The 25,740-nt window shown below is 34.0% G+C and overlaps 2 long non-coding RNA genes across 2 annotated transcripts in view; one reads left to right on the top strand and one right to left on the bottom strand.

Annotated features, from left to right (window-relative positions):
* LOC136025664 (uncharacterized) overlaps positions 1-12,407 on the bottom strand; it is a 39,614-nt gene extending 27,207 nt beyond the window's left edge. The window contains exons 1-2 of the long non-coding RNA XR_010617139.1: positions 12,230-12,407; positions 5,164-5,266 (exon numbers count right to left, since the gene is read on the bottom strand). This is a non-coding gene — a long non-coding RNA (uncharacterized LOC136025664). The remainder of the gene's footprint in view (positions 1-5,163; positions 5,267-12,229) is intronic.
* The window catches only part of LOC136026494 (uncharacterized), a 72,903-nt gene extending 49,408 nt beyond the window's left edge, over positions 1-23,495 (top strand). The window contains exons 2-3 of the long non-coding RNA XR_010617319.1: positions 17,566-17,718; positions 22,154-23,495. This is a non-coding gene — a long non-coding RNA (uncharacterized LOC136026494). The remainder of the gene's footprint in view (positions 1-17,565; positions 17,719-22,153) is intronic.
* The last annotated feature ends 2,245 nt before the right edge of the window (positions 23,496-25,740 follow it).

Here is a 25,740-nt window from a genome sequence, read left to right as displayed (position 1 = left end):
TAATGATTGCCCTTGAGCTTTGTTGATGGTGATTGCTAATCGACCATTCCCTGTGTCGCTGTCGTCATTTATATATCCCCCTGTGCCCCCGGCGTCCCCTTTGTAGTTGTGTCCCTGTGTCCCGGTCGTCATTTATATTCCCTGTGTCCCGGTTGTCATTTGTGTCCCAGTGTCCCAGTCTGTGATTTCTCTTTGAGTGTCCCGGGCGTCATTTATATTCCTTGTGTCCCGGTGTCCCGGTCGTCATTTATATCCCCCTGTGCCCCCCGGCGTCCCCGTTGTAGTTGTGTCCCAGTGTCCCGGTCGTCATTTATATTCCCTGTGTCTCGGTCGTCATTTGTATCCCGGTGTTCCGGTCTGTATATACATTCGTTTTTTTAGTTTTTCTCCTTTATTTTTTCATTTTTTTCCTTTTTTATTTTTTTTCTTTTTTAGTTTTTTTTATTTTTTAGCTTTTTTAGTTTTTTTATTAGTTTTTACCTTTTTTTTAGTTTTTTTAGTTTTTTTTACTTATGTCCTGGTCGTCATTTATACTCCCTGTGTCCCGGTCGTCATTTGTGTCCCGGTGCTTTGTTGATGGTGATTGCTAATCGAACATTCCTTTTGTCCCGGTCGCTTTCTCTTTGAGTGTCGTCATTTATATTCCCTATGTGCCGGTGTCCCGGTCGTCATTTGTGTCCCGATGTCCAAGTCTGTAATTTCGTCAGTTGAAAACATGACGTCAGTCGACACAGAAACATGACGTCGCCTGACAGACAGACACACAGACAGACAACTTATTTATATATATATAGATAGATACAGTTTCATTTCAGTTTTTTTTCTTTTTTAGTTTTTTCTTTTCTTAGGTTTTTTCTTTTTTAGTTTTTCTTTTTTAAATTTCTTCCAATTTTTTACCTTTTTATTTTTTTATTTTTTTTTACATTTTTCTTTTTAAGTTTTTTCTTTTTTTAATTTTTTAGTTTTTTTATTTTTAGTTTTTTTTAGTTTTTTACCATTTTTCTTTTTTCAGTTTTCTTTTTCTTCTCTGTTTTTCAGACGTCATATGCAAACTCTCAATAAAAAAATACATACAACTTATTTTTATATATAGATAAGATATAATCAGGCGTAACAGACATAGTGTAACAGACATAAAAGACAGACAACTTATTTTTATGTATATAGATTTTTATATATAGATACAGTTTCTTCTTTAGTTTTGTTTCTTTTTTAGTTTTTTCTTTTTTTTAGTTTCTTCTTTTTATTGATTTGTTTTCTTCAATTTGTCAATGTTCATTCTAACATTGACGCTTGGAAAAATCTTTACGTGCCAAGCATGCTAAAGCTCCCACAATTTATATTAAACCTCAAAATTTGGGGTATCTGTTTTAAGGTTTTCGGATTACTTTAATCTATTGTCAAAATATATTGAAATATTTGTGCAATTCCCAGTTTGTTTAGTTTTTTCTTTTTTTTAGTTTTTTAGCTTTTTTAGTTTTTTTTTAGTTTTTTATCTTTTTTATTTTTTTATGTTTTTTCTTTTTGGGTTTTTTCTTTTTTTTTATTTTTTCAATTTTTAATTTTTTTTTTAGTTTTTTCTTTTTAGTTTTTTTTTAGTTTTTTACCATTTTTCTTTTTTCGAATTACTTTAATCTATTGTCAAAATATTTCGAAATATTTATGCAATTTCTAGTTTTTACATTCTAGTTTGTTTTCTTTTATATATATAGAAAATATAATCTGGCGTAACGGACAGACAACTTATTTTTATATATATAGATATATATATATATATATATATATATATATATATATATTCACAGGTGGGACACAGGGACACAACTACAATGGTGCGTAACTAATATGGTGCGTAACGATTTACGCGCGCGGGGGGCTTGGGGGGCGCGAAGCGCCCCCACCAACTAGGTGTTGGGGTGGCGCGAAGCGCCACCCCAACAGCTAGTTTTAAATAACGGGAATCTTCTCAATAATGAAGTCAATTTATTTTTTGATTTTATTCCATGAACAACCGAAAATATTACTGTGTTTTTTGTTTTTAATGAAGCTACAAAGTACAATTTGAAATTTAGGAAAGAAAATTTTAATTTTTGTTTTGCTGAATGGAAATATGAAAAAAGGATTTTCACAAAGCAATATAAATGGATTTTTAACATTATAAAAAGCATGTAGATATGAGTATATAAAAAGGAGAAATTCTCTTTCGAGGTTTTAACAAAATATTTGATTTGCAAATTGGAACTAAAGTAATTCCAGTAAATTAAAATATTATATATTTATTCTATCTCTCAGTTCAAAGTTATAATTTTCATCTAGAATCAAACTCTTTTTGGCTTAAACTGTAAAGTATGCATTTCCATATTGTTGTCCTATATTTGCAAAGAAAAAAAAATGTTTTTTTATTTCAGTTTTCAGTTCATACTGGATACATCCATGAATTTGTACAGTCTATTTCTGACTAATTTCTTTTATTACAATAAAGAAAGTTATTACATTAAAGAACGAACAAAGTATCGGTAGCTAGCAAGCTAGTAAGAGACGATCACGTCCAATACTACAAAACAATAGCCTATAAGATTGCATTGGTAGCTAGCAGCCAAGTAAGAGACGATCCCATCTAATCCTAAGAAAGATGATGCATTTTTTATACTTTTTCGTAGTTTAATATATTGATTTTGGATAAAATAAAATTTTGAGTCCTTAATGGGGCCCCAAAAGGTAAAAAATTTCTTAGTAACTCGTAACTCGACTTTTTTCCTTTCCTCCTCCTGTAGATGATTGTATTGAACATTATGGGGGTCCCAAAAGGTTAAACAATTCATAGTAATCTGAAATTCAAAAATATATTCCTAAAAAAACTGTTTAGCGAGAAAAATGCCATATATAACAAATTCAGAATTAGTAATTATTATTTAAAGTATCTCAATATTGCAATACTATTATGGAAACAAATTTGCAGAAATTTTAAAGAACCAGAACCCCCTCAATAATCACGTCAGTTTTGTTGTTTTTTGGATTTTGCTCAATGAAAAACCGAAAATGCTACCTCGGCTTTTCTTTTTAATGAAAATATGAAGTACATTTGAAATTCAGGAAAGTAAATTTTATTTTTATTTTGCTGAATATCTTAAATTTTTATTTTTATTTTGCTGAATGAAAAAATTTCAGCAAATTTGTTTCCATATTATCATTGCAATATGAGAGTTCTTGATATAATAATTACCAATTCTGAATTTACTATTAATGGCTATTTTTCTCGCTAAACGGTTTCTTTAGGAACATATTTTTAAATTTTGGGTTACCAAGAATTTTCTTTTTACTGATTGGGGCCCAATTCGAGAGACAAAATTTAATTTCCTCCAAAAGAAATTATTAAATTAAGAAATAGGATAAAAAAGGCATCATGTTATGCATTTATTTTCATCCTAGTTAAACTATGTACATTAGCCATTAAAGTTTTACTAAAGAAAGTAATTTTATGTAGTTATAGAAAAATTTTTGTTATTGATACCTTGCGATAGCGTACTGGACAAGGCCTCCCTTTCTAAGTGAAGGTTCGCAGGTTCAATCCCACGCATTGTAATTGGACGTGATCGTATCTTACTAGCTTGCTAGCCACCACTTCTTTGTTCGTTCTTTAATGTAATTAAATAAAAAAAATAAGTTTTTTTAAATGAAAGTAAGGAATAACATTAAAACTTAAAACGTACAGAAATTGCTCCGTATATGAAAGGGGCTTTTCCTCCTCAACGCCCCGCTCTTTACGCTATAGTTTGACTCTTTCTCTTAACTCCACTTTTTAAAACAATAAGAAACAGTAAGCTCTATTGTGACATTCTAGGACCACTCAGTCGATAAGATTACCCCTGGGAAAAAAAACAAACAAAAAAACAAATAAACACGCATCCGTGATCTGTCTTCTGGCAAAAAATGCGAAATTCCACATTTTTGTAGATAAGGACCTCAAACTTCTACAACAAGGTTCTTTGGTACGCTGAATCTGATGGTGTGATTTTCGTTAAGATTTTATGACTTTTAGGGGGTGTTTCCCTCTATTTTCTAAAATAAGTCAAATTTTCTCAGGCTCTTAAGTTTTGATGGGTATAACTGATCTTGATGAAACTTATATATTTAAAATCAGCATTAAAATGTTATTCTTTTGATGTAACTATTGGTATCAAAATTCCATTTTTTAGAGTTTCGGTTACTACTGAGCTGGGTCGCTCCTTACTTAAAGTTCGTTACCTTGAACTGTTTGATAACTTTCTTTACTATGATAAAAGAATTTTGTCGGAAATAGACTGTACAAATTTATGGATGTATGCAGTATGAACTGAAAACTAAAATAAAGAAAAGATTTTTCTATCTTTGGAAATATAGAACAACAATATGGAGATGCATACTTTAGAGTTTAATTCAAATACATGTTTTTTTTATAACGTGAGAAATCCATTTACATCGCTTTTTGAAAGCAATGAAATTTACATTTCATTTAAAACAAAGACTCGGTAACATTTTTGGTTTTTCATTGAACAAAATCGATAAATTTCAAATTTATTTAATTTTATTTAAAATTTCAGCAAACTTGTTTCCGTACTACCATTGCAATATTGAGAGTACTTGATATAATAATTACCAATCGTGAATTGATTAGATATGGCTATTTTTCTCGTTTAACGGTTTTCTTTAGGAACATATTTTTAAATTTTGGGTTGCTAAGAATTTTTTCGATGGTCAAAATTTAATTTCCTCCAAAACTAATTATTAACTTTCGAAAGACGATAAAAAAAAAGGCATCGTGTTATGCATTCATGTTCATCCTAGTTAAATTGTGTACATTAGCCATAAAATTTTTACCAAATAAAGTAAGTTTAGAAAATTACAAAAGAAGTATTGTTAATGATTCCCTGCGATGGCGTACTGGACAAGGTCTCACCTTCTAAATAAAAGGTTCGCACGTTCAATCATATGCGTCGCAAGGAAGAAGGATCATTCATATATGATCCTTTCAAATGAGCTTTCTATTGGCATATATCGCTTACTCGATGCAGAAAACCGTATACCATTGCCTTACAATCAAGCTAACCGTGTAATGATTACTTCGGATAACGTGCTGCACTCTTCCTAGATAATACAGTTGATAAAAAGACAATTTTTCCTTACCTGCACGCGAGAATTTACCATACGAACTCGAAATTCATCTGGATTTCTGTCTAAGGCTTTCTTTGTTAAGACTATCAATGCAAGCCTATTCTGCTGGAAATCTCTGAAATAAAACAGCAAACAAAAATTTAAATCGGTTAATTCTTAGCCACAGTGAGATTTAACTAACGTCGAGAATTAAACAGCTCCGAGTGCTAGCCAACACCAAAACCCTTCATAAAATTTCTATGATTGGTTAGTTAACATTAATTATGATAGAAAATGTTCCCTCGCACATTCCTACACAGTTTTTTTTTTTGAATACAGACAAGGATTGTTAACAAAATCAAACAGTTCGTGGTAACGAACTGTAGTAAGGAGTGACCCGGCTCAATAGTGACCAAAACTCTAAAAATGAAATTTTGATACCAATAGTTACATCAAAAGAATCGCATTTTAATTCTGATTTTAAATATATAAGTTTCATCAAGATCAGTTCTACCTATCAAAAGTTACGAGCCTGAGAAAATTTCCGTCATTTTAGAAAACAGGGGGAAACACCCCCTAAAAGACATACAATCTTAACGAAAATCCTGCCATCAGATTCAGTGCATCAGAGAACCTTTTTGTAGAAATGTCAAGTACCTATCTATAAAAATATGGAACTTCGCATTTTTGGCCAGAGGACAGATCACGGATGCGTGTTTATTTTTTTTTATTTTTTTTTTTTTTGTTTATTTTGTTGTTGTTGATTTTTCCCCAGGGGTGATCGTATCGACTGAGTTGTCCTAGAATTTCGTGAGAGGGCCCATTCTAATGGAAATGAAAAGCTCTAGTGCCCTTTTTAAATGACCGAAAAATTGGAGGGCACCTAGGCCCCCTCTCACGCTCATTTTCCCCCAAAAGTCACCGGATCAAAATTCTGAGATAGCCATTTTATTTACCATAGTCGAAAATCTTAATAACTATGTCTTTAGGGACGACTTGCTCCCCCTCAGTCCCCGTGGGAGGGGCTGCAAGTTATAAACTTTGACCCGTGTTTACATAGAGTAATGGTTTACTGGGAAGTGTACAGACGTTTTCAGGGGGATTTTTTTGGTTTAGGGAGAGAGTTAAGGGGGAGGGGTTACGTGGGAGGATATTTCCATGGAGGAAATTTTCACGGGGGAAGAGAATTTCAATGAAGGGGGCGCAGGATTTTCTAGAATTATTTGAAAAAACAATGAAAAAATAAATATGAAAAGTTTTTTCTTCTGAAAGTAAGGACCAGCACTAAAACTTAAAACGAGCAAAAATTATTATGCATATGAGGGGTTTACCTCCTCGTTATACCTCACTTTTTACGCTAAAGTATTTTAGTTATTTCAAGTATTTATTCTACGGTCTTTGTGATTCAGAGGTTATTCTTAAGGAATTGGGACATTTAAGCTTTAATGTAAAGAGCAAGGTATCGACGAGGGTTGAATCCCCTCATATACGCAATAAAAACATACGAATATAGAAGTTCGTTACGTAAGTTAATTAGTAAGTTACTTATAATTTTTACCAATGAAAACGTTTGTAAAAAATTAAAAGTTCTAGTTGCCTTTTCAAGTAATCAAAAAATTGGAGGGGAACTAGGCCTTCTCCAGCACTCCTTTTTTCTCAAAGTCTTCCGATTAGTTGAAATTAATTAATATGTAAATTTTGTTTTAATTATTTACGTGCGGAGAGCCAAGATCAAAACATGCATTAATTCAAAAACGTCCAGAAACTAAGTAAAAAAAGATATGCCCTGGAATAATTTATGCTTCTAAGCAAAGAGCAAGGGTGACTTAAAAGAATAGAAACCGGCGATACTGTATTCAATTAAATAAAAAAAACAAGCTTTTTTAAATGAAAGTAAGGAGCAACATTAAAACTTAAAACGAACAGAAATTACTCCGTATATAAAAGGGGCTTTTCCTCCTCAACACCCCGCTCTTAACGCTAAAGTTTCTTACTGTTTTAAAAACTAGAGTTAAGAGGAAGTGTCAAACGTTAGCGTAAAGAGCGGGGCGTTGAGGAGGAAAAGCCCATTTCATATACGGAGTAATTTCTGTTCGTTTTAAGTCTTAATGTTGCCCCTTACTTTTATTTTAAAAAAAACTTGTTTTTTTTATTTAATTCTGTTATAGATCGGCTTTTACTAAGCTAAATAAATTTAACAATAGCTCAACTTCGCTTAACAATTGAAGGGGGTCCAAATGTTCCTTTTTGCGTGTTTTCATTAGAAGAAATCGAAAAACTGTCTCTCTAAACTTTGAAAATATTTACCCCCTCTTATTCTTGTGAGTTTTCGGTGCCACTGTAAAAGAGTTGGTTTGAAAATTAATGTTGAAGATGTGGTTTTGGTTGCCAAGAAAATTGATTAAGTGGATTATCTTCACTTATATGGGTACATTAGAAGAAAGGAAATAGATTTAATGAAGATGGAAGAATTAGAATAGTCAAAATGCAGGATATTTTTGGTAGTTTAAAAAGAAGGTTAGAAAAGAAAGAAAAGGAAGACAAGTTAGGAAGAATAGGAAGACAAGCTTCAAAATGAAGAGTGGGCAAGGGAAATGGAAATGGAAAGGGAAGCCACAGCAATAACAATTGTCTAGCACAGTTTTAAATGTATAGAATACAAAAAGATGATGAATATATACGATATATTTAACATATAAATTGTTTAAGGATAATCTAGTTTAATTAATTGAACAACTTCGAAGCTACAACGACCACATCAGCCACCTTCAAAGCCACAAGGACCCTAAGGGTTGGAGTCCTAATACTTTCAGCTGAAGAAGAATTTCATCTCAAAAATTAAGCTATACATAAAACGGTGGTTGGACTATATTTTTTACAATAATTATTCAAGAAAGGCTAAGGTCATCTTCTGGGGATGAATAGTGATTTCTTGCCAAATATTGCTTATGGCACTCCAACTGGGGCAAAACTGAAAATCTTAACATATTCAAATGAGATAGGAAGAGGCCATAAAAAAAGATATAAAGGTAGTGCAAACCTTCCAGGAAACTAGTAAAACGTACTCTTTATAGAGTAGGATGAACCGAAAATATTGATCTCAATATTTGAGATCAATAACCGGTAGCAGTATTGATCTCAGTCAACTTTTGGTGGGATGAGTTGTTAGGGATAGTAGTCTCTTAAATATACTCTTCAAAATATATGATTAGATATTATCATGATGTTCGTAGAAGTACATCTGGTAAACAAATCAAGTACTACTACTAACAACTTACTACAGCACCAAGCTGCATGAGGCCACCAGAGCTATTCACACTCCTCCTCCATCCCAATCTATTTAAAGCCTACCCATTTTCACCATTCCAAAAAGCCCCTATTTCCCTTAAACCTTTCCTTACAACATTCTCCCACCCCATTTGGGGAAAACCTGCTTTTATTTTGGCCCTAGACAGTTTGTCAAGAAGGATAAGCGTTGGCAATATATCAACGTTCCTCTGCAAGATGTGTCCTAGCAATATCATACTTTCTCTCATCATAGCCATAGAAACTGGAATCAAACCCAATTTTTGGTACAGCCTACTTCCGTGACTCCCAAGGTAGGGTAAATGCCAAAATTTTGGTGGGTCATGGAAAGGACGTGTATTCTTTGGCTGACTTTACTTTAGAGCCTTAATTAAAAAAAAAACTGCTTTCATGTGGATAACGTCACATTCAAATGCATCTAAAGAGCAAAAAAAACAATATAGTGTTGCAATGACGTTATACATTGTATAAAAAGGAAATGAACCCCTGTAAAAGATCTTCCATCCAACTGGACACCCGTTTAACTGAACCCTATTTGGAAGGACCGTTGTACAATTGAACCCCCGTTTAACTAAGTCTCATGCAACTGAACCCTTGCTTGACTGAGCCCCCGTGCAACTCAACCCTATTTACATTGAACAAAAGGGGCGTGTGCGTAACTGAGCCCACATAACAGAGTTTCCATGCAACTCAGCCTTATCTGACCAAACCGATGTTCGACTGAACCCCCGTTTAAATCATTCCTCTTTTGACTTAACCCTTATGTAACAAACGCACATTTAAATTAAGCCTTGTTTGACTGAACTCAACCCAAGGTTTAATAATAAGTTTGAACTAATACTGATTAGAAGTTCAAAATATGCTTCTTTTGTTTCGGTTCGTTAAGAGTTTCTAACTTATGTTACCCATTTGGGCCAGCTAAACTAATTTGGACCAAAGACAAAGAATCGGCAGAGCCGTCATTGCAACTAATTTCTGTCATTAACAACCAATGAAAACGCTTCTCTGTCAGGATTCTGCTTGCACGTATCTTTTAGTGCGTGGCAGAGTTAAAATTACCCCATTCAAGTAGGACCTCATCGATTTTCAGTCTAAATACCAGATTTTGATTTCTTTCCTGGTAGTTGGTAAATTAAACTCATTATCTTTTTCTTCAATGTGTGAATAGGGAGGAGAGAGGGTCGTAGAATTTGGGCCTCAGCTCTAAGATTAGGAATAGCTTTTTCTCTGGTCAGGCTTAAATTTTAACAGAATATAGTCTCTAGTCTAGGAACATACAAAAGTCAGAAGGAACTTGAAGAACAATTGAAAAGTATTGGGAAGAAACTAAACATTTAAAGGCTTGGAAATTTCTGCTGAAAAAAAATGTGCAAATGAGGGTAGCGATTATTATACTTGTGACCAGGTTTGAATAGCTTATCAATCGTCTTTTTATTTGGAAAATTTGGGTAAAGTGCGTTATGTGACATCAAACCAATCGCCAGTTATCTATTATGGGCTGGGGGAAATAAAATACTAATTACAAGAACCTCAGAAGTATATTCAATGGGAAAAAGAGAAAGAAAAAGGAGACACGTTCGGGTATCAAGCACTTTTTTGTAATTTCCAAGAATTTATTTCGTAATTAATTTGCTGAAAAGAAAATAAATAGATTCTATTATTGACGTATCAGCTTTGAATTCTGATGATTTTTTTTATTTAAAAGGTTAAAATAGAATAAGCTACAGATGAAATCAAAGCTTTCCGGGTTAAGGTAAAGGTAAATGTACACAGGTCAAGAGACCTTACGTATTAAAAACCAGATGGGTCTTTTCATGGACCTGTGCCTACCATTGAAACATCACTTCATCCAACATCCAAGATGCCAAACCGTACCAGAAGTAACGTTATACTCAAGCCAAATTACAGTCACATTAGTTCCATATGAAAAATTGGGTTAAAGAGTTCTGTTTACCACGTACCAACTATTACTTTAGAATGTAATTAGTTATTTATAGCTGTTTACTATAAACAGTTTGAACAGTTGCTCTTCTATAGGTTAGAAATATTGAACTTGACAATTGTTGTTTAACTAACGTTAAGCTCTTTTTTATAATCCGCTAAACGTTGGAAGTTTTTCATAGAAATTCTGTAGATGGCGCAAAGAATACTGAATAATATTCTTTAAACCCCTACATGCCGTAGAAGTCTTGTGGTTCAAGCATATACTATGTTACATGACCGCAAAAACCAGTAGCTTTTCCCATGATCATCGTTCATGGGTAAAAGATTGGAAACATTTAAAGCTTTTTCTCTTTTGCTAGCCAGCTTGGTTATAAAAAAATCTCTTTTTATGTAAGGATTTTTTCAGCATTTTCTTCCTGTCATTCCTTTAAAGCCGTCCTGGCCGAGTGGGTTGGTACGCTGGATTCGGGATCCTTTGTCTGAGAGGACGTGGGTTCGAATCCCAGTGTACACGATTCTTCAGTTTGGGACGGGGGTCAATGGCGTGACTCTGTAAGCTTAGCCAGAGTCGACCCAGCTCTAAATGGGTACCTGGAGAAATCTGGGGAAGGTAAACAGGAAGGGTGTGCGAAAGCACAGGATGGCTGGCCTCAACCCCCCATTGCACTTCCTGGCTGAAGGGCCAAGAAATGGAGATCAGCACTGCCGGTAGGGAATGTAAAGTCTAACGCCGTATCCTTATTCCTTTAAAGAAACCATTCATGTCTACAAAATATTTTACAAGCGAACTCAAACAGGTTCAGTAATGATATGACGCAAACCTAGAAAAAAATTTGGGTACAGAAATTACACGGCTACTAAATTCTAGTTTGAAGAGAGTTATGAGAGGAATTTCAATTTCTAAAAGAATGAGAATCTGCAAGCTAAGAAAAACTTGACAACAGACTGGGCAGAGCCATACAGGTAATATTTATGAACCGAACCTTAAAAGATAAGTAAAACAGTAAAGTGTTAAAAAAAACCTAAATAAAGCGTCAACAGCAGATTGAAGACCGTAAAAAACTCAATTTGAAATTTAAAAAAATGGTAATCAAAATCATCAGAACTAAAAAAAAGGCGTAAATACGGTGAAATTATTTATACGGCGAATATAACAATATCAATAGGATTCCGTTTTCTCCCTAGGTATTCCATAGATTCTCTAACTGCGTTTTTTGCCCGTAGACAATCACCTAATTCAGTGGATCTACAAAATAATTCATAAAATCGGAAACACGACGTTAAATTCAAAGAAGATTAATTACCTACCTGCTAATTAAATGCCGATAAAATCAAGGCGTATGTGAAGTTGTGACTCCCTTAGAAAATAATTCCATATTCTATCTTAGGAATGGAGAGTGAAGATATCCCATGGATAGAGAATAATTTTGGTGGTCTTAGAGTTTGGCACTGGACATGCCTAATTTTGTTAGGTCTCTTGGGAGTTAATAAGTCTTTTAACTAACTACTTGCTATAGGTATAAATAGATAGATAGATAAGTGTATTTTAAAGTCAAATATACAGCCATGAATACAGTGACCTAAAATAAGCGAAAGACACAAATAACATAAACTTTGATCAGCGATCATCATAAAACGCTTAAATGAAATCTGCATTAACCTAATACTAGCATTTAATGCTTGAAAAAGGTCATTGAAAAGAACGCTTAACACTCGGAAAAAGACATAAATAAAACATTGCATTTATATTATACTGAGATTTTTTTTTAATTATTTATTTATTATTTTTTTTTATTTAACAAAATTTCTAGATTCTTTGCTAATCTACAAATAAACTGAGGAGACATACTGTTTAAGACACCTTGAAGTATCAACTTATTATTTCCAGATATCCCTTTCCTTATTGTAGAGAGCCCCTGGCACCAGCTTAAGCAATGCACTAAATAATCCTCTTTAGCTCTGCAAAGCATATATAGGAATATGCAATTGTTTTGGTTCGCCACATTGATTGTGCGCAATGCGTAGCTAGGTACGGTACACAGCCATTCATGGTCTCACACGCTATCATAGATATTTACATTAACTGTATTCTGTATTTAGATAAGATAAGATAATATTTATCTTCAAAAGACTATCACAAGCTCTATAGAGCCGAATTTGCTTTATATGTCAGTAAAAGCTAAGAAAAAAAAAATTCAAAACAGTACATTAAGTCACAAACTTAAAATTAAAAGGAATTAAAAAAGTAAAATCATCAAAGATAAAGGGCAAATCACTAAATTTAACAATTAAATTACAAACACATTACAGTAAATCAAAAAAGAATAAAAACGGCAATAGAGGAAAAGGGGAATTTGGCAAGTACATAATCACGAATTATTATTAAGGTGTTCCCGAATAAAGGGCATAAAACTTTTACGAAACCTTTCTGTAACAGCATGGATCGGAGAGTAAGTTGGGATTGCTAAGGAGGCTGACCCGGGGAGTCGGAGTCTAATGGGATTGTGAAAATCAGGGAGTAAGTCCTCAGTACGGGGATTGGAAATGACTGATTCAGCGAAAAGCAGGCAAATTTTTTCCCTCCTTTCTTTTAAGGTGGTAATGCGTGCAGCTTTAAGGAGGAAGGAGTATGGAATTTTGCCTTTTTTGTAAATGATCCTTAGCGAACGCTTTTGGACCGACTCGATTTTGTCACTAAGTTCATTTGAAAGTTGCGAATGCCAGACCGGACATGCATATTCCAATAACGGCCTGATAAAGGATAAGTAAACACGGGGGGAATGTATCTTAGGACAATTAAATTTGTTTAGCAGCTTAAAAATGGATAGTGAAACATTTGCTTGTTTAACAATGTTGGAAACACACCAAGAAGCTTAACATGTTTCACTAGCATTTCGCGTGGGATCGGGTCGCAAAAAGCAGGAGTAGATTTCAAGAAGTTGATCGTCATTATCTATGATTTAGTGGGATTTACTGTCATATTTAGATGTTTAGATTCATCCGAACATTGGGTTAGGATTTCAACGGGGTCACTTTTAATATTCCTATGACATACTTCAAGGATCGACAGGTCATCCACATATATCCATCTTTGGGGGAGTTCCTTGCCAATTTTGTTAATCATGACAAGAAATAATAATGGTACCAATAAGGTTCCTTGAGGTATTCCACAGTACCTAGGGAGGGGGTTAGAGAAGGTATTTTTGTATTTTACAACTTGTGATCTTTCTGAAAGGAATGATATAACAATATTTACTAAAAGTGGGTCAATTTCAAAGTTATAATGTAGTAAACGAATTAGGATAGTGTGGTCAACTAAGTCAAACGCTTTTTGGAAATTGACTAAAACCAGGTTTAGCCAAACATTTGGTTTCTCTAGTTCACTTAGGATCGTGTGAATCAAGTGTACAAGGTAATGGGTGGTGGAGGTTTTTCTTAAATTACCAAACTGTCGGATGTCAATGCGTGGTATAATTTTAATTTTAAGCCAGTCACAAAGGAACCCTTCGTAAAGCTTAGAAAAAACTGGAGTGAGTGTAATAGGATGCATGTTGGTTATAGTCAGACTTGAAGATTTCTTTGGGATGGGTGTTATAAAACCTAGTTTCCAGCAACTTGGGAATTTACCAGATTTTGTAATTTGGTTAAAGATATCAGATAAAGGTCCAGCAATTGTGTCTGAAAAAGCATTAATCAAGTCAATTGGGATATTTAATGGGCAAGTACTTGATTTTTTGAGCTTTCGGATTTTATTTATAACATCAGAGGGAGAAATTTGGGGGAAAGAGGTGGAGGGAGGAATAGTTTGACCTGAGCCAGTGAAAGGGGGGAGACTTTGTACTATGGACGCAAGATGCAGGTTCAAATAGTTGGCTATCTTGTAAGGAGGCTCAGGGAGATGAAAATTAACTTCAACAGGGTTTTTTCCGCAAATCTTGTTTTGTCGGTGTTTAGTTTTTTCTTCTTTTTTTTGATAATGTTCCGTCTTTCTTTTATGGTATAGAAGGTTTTCAAACAAATAATAATATAATAAACAAGAAAGACGGGTATCAAACAGTTCGTGGTAACGAACTCTACAAAACTCTACAAAATTGAATTTTGATATCAATAGCTACATCAAAAGAATCGCATTTTAATGCTGATTTTAAATATATAAGTTTCATCAAGTTTAGTCTTACCCATCAAACGTTACGAGCCTGAGAAAATTTGCCTTATTTAAGAAAATAGGGAGAAACACCCCCTAAAAGTCGTAGGATCTTAACGAAAATGACACCATCAGATTCAGCGTATCAGAGAACCCTACTATAGAAGTTTCAAGCTCCTATCTACAAAAATGTGGAATTTTGTATTTTTTGCCAGAAGACAAATCACGGGTGCGTGTTTATTTGTTTGGTTTTTTTTTGTTTTTTTTCTTTTCCCCGGGGTTATCGTATCGACCAAGTGGTCCTAGAATGTCGCAAGAGGGCTCATTCTAACGGAAATGAAAAGTTCTAGTGCCCTTTTTAAGTGACCAAAAAAATTGGAGGGCATCTAGGCCCCCTCCCACGCTCATTTTTTCCCAAATTCAACAAATCAAAAATTTTGAGATAGCTATTTTGTTCAGCATAGTCGAAAACCATGATAACTATGTCTTTGGGGATGACTTACTCCCCCACAATCCCTAGGGGAGGGGCTGCAAGTTACAAACTTTGACCAGTGTTTACATATAGTAATGGTTATTGGGAAGTGTACAGACGTTTTCAGGGGGATTTTATTTTGTTTGGTGGTGGGGCTGAGGAGAGGGGGCTATGTTGGAGGATCTTTCCGTGAAGGAATCTGTCATGGGGGAAGAAAAATTCAATGAAAAGGGCGCAGGATTCTCTAGCATTACTATAAGAAAACAATGAAAAATAAATATGAAAACGTTTTTTCAAATGAAAGGAAGAAGTAGCATTGAAACTTAAAACGAACAGAGATAATTACGCATATGAGGGGTTCTAAAAATACTTTAGCATAAAGAGCGAGGTATTTAGGAGGAGATAAATACCTTGCTCTTTATGCTAAAGTATTTTTAGTGATTTCAACTATTTATTCTACGGCCTTTCTGATTCAGGGGTCATTCTTAAAGAATTGGGACAAAACTTACGATTTAGTGTAAAGAGCGAGGTATTAACGAGGGTACAAACCTCCTCATATACATAATAAAAATATAAGGTTATGAAAGTTTGTTACGTAAGTTAATTCTTAAGTTACGTGTATTTTTTACTAATAGAAACGTTCATTAAAAATTAAAAGTTCTAGTTGCCTTTTTAAGTAACCGAAAAATTGGAGGGCAACTAGGCCTCCTTCTCTGCCCCTTATTTCTCAAAATCGTCTGATCAAAACTAAGAGAAAGCCATTTAGCCAAAAAAGAATTAATATACAAGTTTCATTTTAATAATTTATGTGCGGAGAGCCAAAACCAAACATGCATTAATTCAAAAAAGTTCAGAAATTAAATGAAAAAAAAACTAATTTTTTTAGCTGAAAGTAAGGAGCGACATTAAAACTTAAAACGAACAGAAATTACTCCGTATATGGTTGTCCGTAGGTTGTCCCCTCCGCAATCCCTCGCTCTTTACGCTGAAGTTTGACTCTTTGCCACAATTCTACTTTTTAAAACAATTAAAAGCCTTAGCGTAAAGAGCGAAGGATTGCGGAGGGGACAACCCATTTCATATACGGAGTAATTTCTGTTCGTTTTGAGTTTTAATGTCGCTCCTTACTTTCAGCTAAAAAAATTAGTTTTTTTTTATTTAATTCAGTAAAGGGAGATTAGATCTATGGCAAAGATGATGAAAACAATTTTCATATTTGTTTAGACATAATATTTTTATTTATAGTTTACTCATTTTGTTGAGTAAGTTTATCGTAATCTATTGGTGCACTAGAATTAAAGAGGAAGTTCCGATCAGTGTTACCAGTTCAAGAAAATTCTAGACATTGTGTGGAACTTTTTTTTGTGGAAAAGAGATACAGGATTTTCCAGAGATATATATATATATATATAATGATTTTTTTTTATATTCTGAATAGACGTAGAGGTGATTTGGGGGGAGGTGAACTCAAAGAAAGAATTTCAATTTCAAAGTTATATGCAACAACGGTCGATATTTCAATATTTACATAAATTTAGTTAAAGAGTATCCTATACTTCCGATTAAAATTAGAAGAAGACACGTAAGATACAGTCTTTAATAATTCAGTCAATAACTTGCGAAAAGCGAAATTTGCCTGAATGCAGAGCACAGTAGTTCTTGTACCATGTCTTCCACTCAAATGCATCAAGCTCACTTTCTTCAGAAGACTTTTCATTTAGAGGAGGCACTGCTATTAGCAGGAGCAGACTCAAATGCGCCAGCTCACAATGAGACACTGCAGCTGCGTGTTTCACAATGGTCAAGACAAGAGGAGATATCTCCAAGCTTCTATCATACATAACAGCAGTGCGAAGGCACTGCTTTGTGTCAGTGCCTTCTCCATGACTACGATTATGTTGCGGCCGGGACTATTCAGTGAGTTTAAAAACATGAAAACTTACCACTGCAACTGTCTTGAGCAGCTAGCAACTGTGACTTGGCTGCAACGCGAATATAGATTAAAGAGCAGAGCCACAATTGGGGTTTCTCTCAGGGAGGGGGGGGGGGGCAAATTTAGACTTTGTCACCCCCTACCGCACCATCAAAACTATAAATATTACAATTTTTGCCCAAAAATATTACAATTTAAGCTTGTTTTGCCGCCCCCTGGATGTGCCGCCCAGGGCACTTACCCCCTCTAGCCCCCCTAGATTTATCCCTGATAAAGAGAGCCAACACCACTTCCATTTTAATGAAATTTAATTCTAAAATGTAAGAATAAGGGTAAAGCTTGTTTATGAAGATAAAAAATTCATGAACAATGAAACAAAAAACATCAATAATTCGTCTCAGTAACAAAAATGACGAGCAGAAAAATACTTAGCGCATTTTTTATTGTTGCTCACTTACTTTATGTTTTCGGGACTTTGATTGACTTTGATGTAAGCTAGTGCCTTATCTTGCTCTTTTTTCCTCTCTATAAGTGGTTGTACATATGCGACTTAGCCTAAGTCTGACGTTGACATTGCCACCCGAAGGGGACAGCATAGACGAACAGAATTATCGAATGCATATTCAGTTCTTTCAGCTATCCTTATATGCAGTTTCATTAAATTCCGCATTCCGCGGACGAAGCATGAAATAGAAGCAGATTTTCAACGGAAGGCACTTGCAATGAATTTTAAGAGGGAATTGGCGAGAATAAGAAATTCGGAGCTAAATACTTTCAATTTACAAAAAGGTAATCACAATTCAAGTCTATTTTCCCTCTCTGAGCACAAATATCCAATAGTGGCAACTCTAGTCTGACTAAGCTCCACTCTTTCTTTTCGGTCCAGTTCAATTCATTGATCGGTCTAGTAAGACCAAAATTTCAGCGTAAATGTGTAAATTATTCATAGATTTAGTGTTTGAAATTGCTAAACAATTTTGTTTCTTGTTTATAATAGGATTCTAAGTCGTCTGACATTTTTTCTCTTAGTTAAAATTTCTAATATTTCCTTAACCATCAGACAACTTCCATTTAGAGGGAACTTTCTCTTTTACTTTGTGAGGGTATTACCAATTTGTCATCCTATCTAAGTCGTCCTATGTCTATGAAGCAGGTACATTTAAAATATGAGCCTTGCAAACAGTTTGCGGTAAAAAAAAAGGATTTAAAAAGAACCAAATATGTGGTGGTGGCAACTTTAGTCTGACTAAGTTCCACTCTTTCTTTCCGGTCTAGTTCAAATCATTGGTTGGTCTAGTAAGACCAAAATTTCAGTGTATATGTTTAATTATTCAGAGATTTAGTGTTTGAAATTGTTTAAAAATTTTGTTTCTTGCTTAGAACAGGATTCTAAGTCGTCTGTCATTTCTTCTCTTAGTTAAAATTTGTAATCTTTCCTCAAGCCTCAGACAACCTTCATTTAGAAGAAACTTTCTCTTTTACTTTGTGAGGGTATTACCTATTTGTCAAGGTCGTCCCATGTCTATGAAGCAGGTACATTTAAAATATGAGCCTTGCAAACAGTCTGCGGTAAAAAAAAAAAAAAAAAAAAAAAAAAAAAAAAAAAAAAAAAAAAAAAAAAAAAAAAAAAAAAAAAAATGCACACACAACTCCTTGTACCTAAAAAAAAATCTAAGAAAAAAAATTTATGAGCTTTTCAAGAAGTTTGTGCTAAAAAACTGCAAGAGTTCAAGTTTTCGTGCTGTAAAATAATAATCGAACCTGTAAAAAATAATCGAACGTGTAAAAAAACCGATTTGATAGTAATATACATTTTAAAAGAATTGTCTTTTATTGTGTTTCTAAACATATAACAGTCATTAAGTTAAAGCTATCTACAATAATTTATGAGCTTGAAAAATTCGCCCCGTTTTCAATATAGGGGGAAAACACTCAAAAAGGGTGAGTAATTTTGATTAAAATTACACCTACAAATTCAGCGTATCTGAGAACTTACTGCAGAAGTTTCAAATTCCTATGTTGGAAAATGTGAAACTCTGCATTTTTGAGGGAGAAATATCACAGATTTGTGTTAATTGATTGTTTGTTGTTGCTTTTTTTATCGTATCGAGTCAGTTGTTCTAGAATCATCTAAGACCACGGCGGTCCTAGAACATCGGAAGAAGGCTCATTCGAACGAAGATTAAAAAATTATAGTGCCTATCTTAAATGGCAAAAAAGATATAACTATAGCCTAGCGGTGTTTTCTGCCATTTTACGGTGCAAAACCAACTTTAAACCCCAAAGAAAGAGAAAAAGCTATCGACAGAAAATTCTGAGAGAACTAATCGATTTAAAATTATCAAAAAGTTATATAAAGAGCTCCACAGTTTCAGTGGCTATACTGTCGCACCATGGCAGATCCAATCCGAAAGATGTAATCAGTCCATACAAAACAAACTGTTAACACAAAAATTTTAATCCAAGGCTTCATTTAAATAGGTCGAGTCATCTAGGGATTCATAAATGTATGGACAATTGTACATGACTGCACATCAGCCATTATGGAGGAGGGTCGGTTTATCCTTGTGCAGGTGGGGGAGGGGGTACTGTGCCTGTTGGTTGTGCAGGTGGGGGGAGTACTGTGCCTGAACCTTCAAAACATGCTTTTTATGCCCAAATTATTCCCTCTGTTATCTTTTTGGTAAAAATAGAAGGATGTACTGAGTAAAGAAAGGAGGGGGGGTATAGATCTGTGTTTGTTTTGCCAAGAATTAAATGGTATTATTTCTAATTTTCTTTTTTATACACAACTTCCAATGTTTTCTTTCTTTCCGGGGAGCCCTTCAGGTAAATTTAGAGAGGAGGAGGGTTGAAACCAATTTCTAGTCTCCTTTCATTGAAGAGAAATTTTTTTTTTGACGAAGTTTATAATATAGATGCTTTGATAATGACAAAGACCACACTGGCTTTCCATAATACAAATACAGAGTAGAAAATAATGAGGACTTTTCCCCAAGACAGTGAACGAACATTTCATTCACTTTCTTGGAGAAAAAAGTCCTCATTATTCTCTTTTCTGTATTTGTATAGATGCTTTGATGTTAGCTCCCCCTCTTATAGATGAGACAAATTGTCCAACATATAATAATGCATTAGTTTGCTTACCAGCACAGATGCTGGAGATGTGGGGGAGAGGGAGGGGTTATGAATGCCTCCTTGAAATTTATCAGGAAGGGGAGAGCGGCAGGTGCTACCAGAAGCTTTGTCTTCACAAAAATTCAAGGGGGAATGTTTCTCATTTTCTTATTTATTGGAAGTACTCCAAATAACCTTATTTCGAAAGCCAAATATAATAAATGAGCTTTTTTTCATCAAAATGTTGTTCAGAAAAAAATTAAACTGCAACTATTAACCTCAACAATAGTTAAATTTGAGAAGCACCATGATTAATCAATATTTTGATACATAATTAACTAATATAATAAACAAAGTATAATTAACATTAAAATCAATTAACAACATATTTAATTTGCCTAGCCTTCTTTGTAAAAAATCTATTGTTTTCTTAAAAAAGTAAATTTCTGAGCTGCGAAATGAAATATCTCATTTGTGAATAAGGAAAAAGTATGAATTTATGATATTCAGAAAAACTTTAAGTTAAATAATAAAGGTTATAGGAGTGTGCGTGGTAATAACAGAGGTATTAGCTTAGTTTCCGTTGGAAATTAAATAGAAAAACAATTTGTTTTTACCTGAAAGTAAAGAGCGACATTAAAACTTAAAATGAACAGAAATCACCCCGTATATAAAAAGCGCTGTCCCCTCCTTAACAAATTTTGTTTTAAAAAGTGGAGTTGCGACAAACTGTCAAACTTTAGCGTAAAGAGGGAGGCGTTGAGTAAGAGACAGCCCATTTCATATACGGAATAGTTTCTGTTCGTTTTAGGTTTTAATGTCACTCCTTATGTTCAGTGAAAAAGACTTGTTTTTTTTAATTAATTTCTGTTCGTTTTTCAACTAATGCAGGTACGAATTTGGCTCACCGTACACGGAAAATTAAAACAAAACTCGCACATTAATTTTGGCAGATTTATTCCGGACATGAAGGGTTGTCCTCTTTTCGATACTCTCTCCTACTCTAATTAAAAGACTCTTCTTTTTTCAGTAGCCACTCCTAAGAAATTGGGACTAACAGTCAAAGTCAAACTTTAGCGTAAAGAGCAAGGTGTTGAGAAGGGGGCAACCCTTCATATATGTAATAATTTCTGTTTGTTTTTTAAATAATGCCAGTAAATCTGGCTCACCCTCTATAAAATATACACCTCCCCCTCACAGAAAAATTCTCCGTAGAAATTTCATCTAACATAAAGTGCACCCCCCCCAAATTCCCTCCAGACAGTACCATCCTCTCTGAAAATCCCCTCCCTCTAAAATTGCTTGCAGACGATTCAGTGTGAAAAATTATCCTTTGTATTTTTTCATTTGAATAAGACTTTAATCTCTAATCTTAACCTCAGAAATGCCCCCTTCTGTGGAGATTATTTCCCAGAAATCAAAACACGCATAAAGTAGCCCCCAGGTAATTCCCCTAGAACAACTCCACATGAAACACTTAGCAAACAGAAAGTAAGACAATTACAACCGGTCAATCTTTTTACTCACTTAAAAAGGCCACTAGAACTTTTAATTTACGTTGGAATGTACCCTCTCCCGATCATCCAAGGCCATTGTTTCAATATCACCCTCCCTGGGGAAAAAAAAATAATAATGAGTACGTATCCGTGATCATTCTTCTGTCAAAAATCATGGAGAATAATGACAGAGAGGTTGAGAAGAATAGAACACGTTCTGCGGATAATAGATTGCTCAACATCGTCCTTTTAAGACGACAATGCCAAACAAAAAATAGGCCACTCCAAATAGGGTTGGAGGTCATAAGAAAGGATTGAAGAAAAATTTAAACTTCCTGTGAAGGTGCAAAGAGAGAGGCTTTAAATAGATTTGGATGGAAGAGCGTACCTACCCGTATTTGTCTCAGATGGCTTGGTGCTGCAGTCAGTTGTTAGTAGTAGTACTACTTTTTTTATTTTATTATTTTGTTTATTTACTATATAATTTATTTGTACTTAAATTTAATCTATTAAATCTACATTGAGTACTTTATTCGTATAATTAAATTTTGTGTTACTAATATTATGAACTAATTAATCAAAAAATTACTAATTCAGGTTTTTTTTTACAGCATTGGAACGACTTCAAGATTCAAATTTTGCAGCTTGAGGACAAATTAAGCCAAAGATGTCACTTTTTATGTTATTACTTATCTACAATTGCATTATGTGTTTAATAGAATTAAAAATTACAGACAAGTTCACCTATTCAAATATTAAGATTGCAAATAACAACTATTTACAACATTTCGAATAATACCACAAATTTGTAACAAATGTTTGCTTGGCTGTAAACTTCAAAATTCATACTAAATTCAAACAAGGTCTGAATTTCAGTGACCAAAGATTAGAAAAAAACAATTCCCTAGCTAAAATTTGTTAATAGTTAGCAAGCCCAAAGTCATAATTATCTTCTCTTTTTAACAACTGCATGCAGCATTGTGACATGAAGCCAACGTAACAAACCCGTTGCAACAAGCAGCAATATAGGTAATATTGTACACAGCTGCTGTCCAGCAGAAAAAAATGCCCAGATAATCAGATAATATCATTTTAAATTACTTTTCGCCTTAACAGGCAACATATTGTTATAAAATTGACCAAGTTAAACATAGGACAACAATTTTAAAGATTCAATAAACTGTAACCGATATCATACCCTATTGGAAACAAAGTGAATCTTTTTTCTTTCCTTTAATTTTCGATTTTATTTACTCCACTTATATTGGCCTAAAACCCCCCTCCCTCCTCTATAAAAGGAAGTCAGTATCCCATGTGTTTCACTCCTCCAATATCTCGGAAATTGCAATTTAAAATTAATGCATTAAACATAAATTACTTTTATGGGAGATGGGAGTTGATGGCTTGTTGAAGGAGCGCTCTCAGCATATCTGGTTGAGCTAGCGGCAAATCCAATCATACTTTTGCTTCATTTGTTGCACCATATGACTATCATTTTACATTCAAAGCTGCAATTGTCAAATAAACTTTTCTATTACATTTTCATAGATAAGAAAAGGGTGTAGGGATCAGTAATCTTACCTCAAGTGCACCACAGGTGTTCTCTGGTTTAAAGAAGGTTTCTAATCCATGTTGGTAAGGTTAGTGAAGGTAATATATTTATTTAATTATGCTCAACTTTAATTAGGTTTCACCTAATCTCTTTTTGCCCGTCCGCCAGTATTTCACCATTTTTCACTTCGTTTTTCGAAAACTAGTAAAGTGTGACTATAGTACTTTTTACATTTTGATAGATAAAAAGGGCTTACGGATCAGTGATCTTACCTAAAGTACCCCAAAGGTATTCTCTAGTCTAAGGAAGGCTTCTAGTTCAAGTTGGTAAGGTGAGTTAAGGTAATACATTTACTTATGCATAATTAACTTCAATTGGGTTCCACCTAACCCTTTTTGCCCGTCCACCAGTATTTCACCATTACACCGTTTTTCAATTTCCATTATTGGTGGCAGTTTTACCAGAGTCTGAATTTATTGCAGTCAATTAAGTGCTTAAATACTAGAGCCTCGAATATGTTTCCTCAGGAAAGGGAAAGAACCTGACCCAAGAATAAGGACATGCTTAGCGAATAATATTTTGCTTTTTTTTCTAAACCTTACCTTTTATAAATTTAATAGCTCAGTGAAGGCTCTTCGCGCCGCATCGTATTGGATAAAATTGCTGAGGATCTGGAAGATGCGGCTAGACGGCATAATAGTAAAAAAAAAAAATAAACACATCCGTGATCTGTCCTCTGGCAAAAAATGCGAAGTTCCATATTTTTGTAGATAGGTGCTTGACATTTCTACAAAAAGGTTCTCTGATGCACTGAATCTGATGGCAGTATTTTCGTTAAGACTGTATGACTTTTAGGGGGTGTTTCTCCCTGTTTTCTAAAATGAGGAAAATTTTCTCAGGCTCGTAACTTTTGATAGGTAGAACTGATCTTGATGAAACTTATATATTTAAAATCAGAATTAAAATGCAATTCTTTTGATGTAACTATTGGTATCAAAATTTCATTTTTTTAGAGTTTAGGTCACTATTGAGCCGGGTCGCTCCTTACTACAGTTTGTTACCACGAACTGTTTGATTTCGTTAGCAATCCTTGTCTGTATTTAAAAAAAAAAACTGTGTAGTAATGTGCGAGGGAACATTTTCTATCATAACTAATGTTAACTAACCAATCATAGAAATTTTATGAAGGGTTTTGGTGTTGGCTAGCACTTGGAGCTGTTTAATTCTCGACGTTAGTTAAATCTCACTGTGACTAAGAATTAACCGATTTAAATTTTTGTTTGCTGTTTTATTTCAGAGATTTCCAGCAGAATAGGGTTGCATTGATAGTCTTAACAAAGAAAGCCTTAGACAAAAATCCAGATGAATTTCGAGTTCGTATGGTAAATTCTCGCGTGTAGGTAAGGAAAAATTGCCTTTTTTTAACACAGGGCTGTTAAGAAAATAACTTGTGTTCAGGAACAGAAACGGAATCCATTGAAGGAAATATTTTGTACATTGGAAATATTAAGGTATAAACTACAATTCGACGTAGTTTCTGCTCTTATCAATTTAAAAAAATGTTAAAAATTACTTCTAAGTGAAATCTAAGGATTTAGGATTAGGACGAGAGGATGCAAAAACATAAAAGGATTGTATAAACATCTCGTTAAGAGATACCGTTATCTAGATACCGTAATCTTATCGACTGAGTGGTCCAATGTCACAATATGTGACAAGTGGTCCAAGTGGTCCAATGTCACAATAGAGCTTACTGTTTCTTACTGTTTTAAAAAGTGGAGAAAGAGTCAAACTATAGCGTAAAGAGCGGGGCGTTGAGGAGGAAAAGCCCCTTTCATATACAGAGCAATTTCTGTACGTTTTAAGTTTTAATGTTGCTCCTTACTTTCATTTAAAAAAAACTTATTTTTTTTATTTAATTACATTAAAGAAGGAACAAAGAAGTGGTGGCTAGCAAGCTAATAAAAGACGATCACGTCCAATACTAAAAAAACAATAACCCTTAAGATATTCATGTTTTTATTCAGCAAAATAAGAATAAAATTGCTTTTCTGAATTTCAAAATGTACTTTATAACTTCATTAATAAGAAAATACTCGGTAGTATTTTCGGTTTTTCATTAAACAAAATCGAAGAAAAAAATTGCCGTCATTATTGAGGGCATTCTGGTTTTATATAAAATCCCCAAATTTATTTCGATAATAGCATTGTCATCTTGAGAGTACTTGAAACAATAATTACCTATTCTGAACTTGTTATAAATGGCTATTTTTCTCGTTAAACAGTTTCTTTAGGAGTATATATTTAAATTTCCGGTTACTAAGGATTTTTCTACCTTTTGGGGCCCCAAAATGCTCACTACAGTCACCTATGGGAGGAGCTTAGGAAAAAAGTCCTTTTTTCATGTTTTCATTCAGCAAAATAATAATAAAAATATTATACGATTCGTATCAACTCTCTGCCTTTCAATGCGTGGGATTGAACCTTCGAACCTTCACTTAGAAAGGGCGGCCTTGTCCAGTACGCTATCACAAGATATTAATAACAAAACTTTTTCTATAACTACATAAAATTACTTTCTTTAGTAAAACTTTAATTGCTAATGTACATAGTTTAACTAGGATGAAAATAAATGCATAACGTGAT

Source organism: Artemia franciscana, chromosome 4 (assembly GCF_032884065.1).
Source record: "Artemia franciscana chromosome 4, ASM3288406v1, whole genome shotgun sequence".
Taxonomy (NCBI): domain Eukaryota; kingdom Metazoa; phylum Arthropoda; class Branchiopoda; order Anostraca; family Artemiidae; genus Artemia; species Artemia franciscana.
This window is presented reverse-complemented; position numbering and strand designations above follow the sequence as displayed.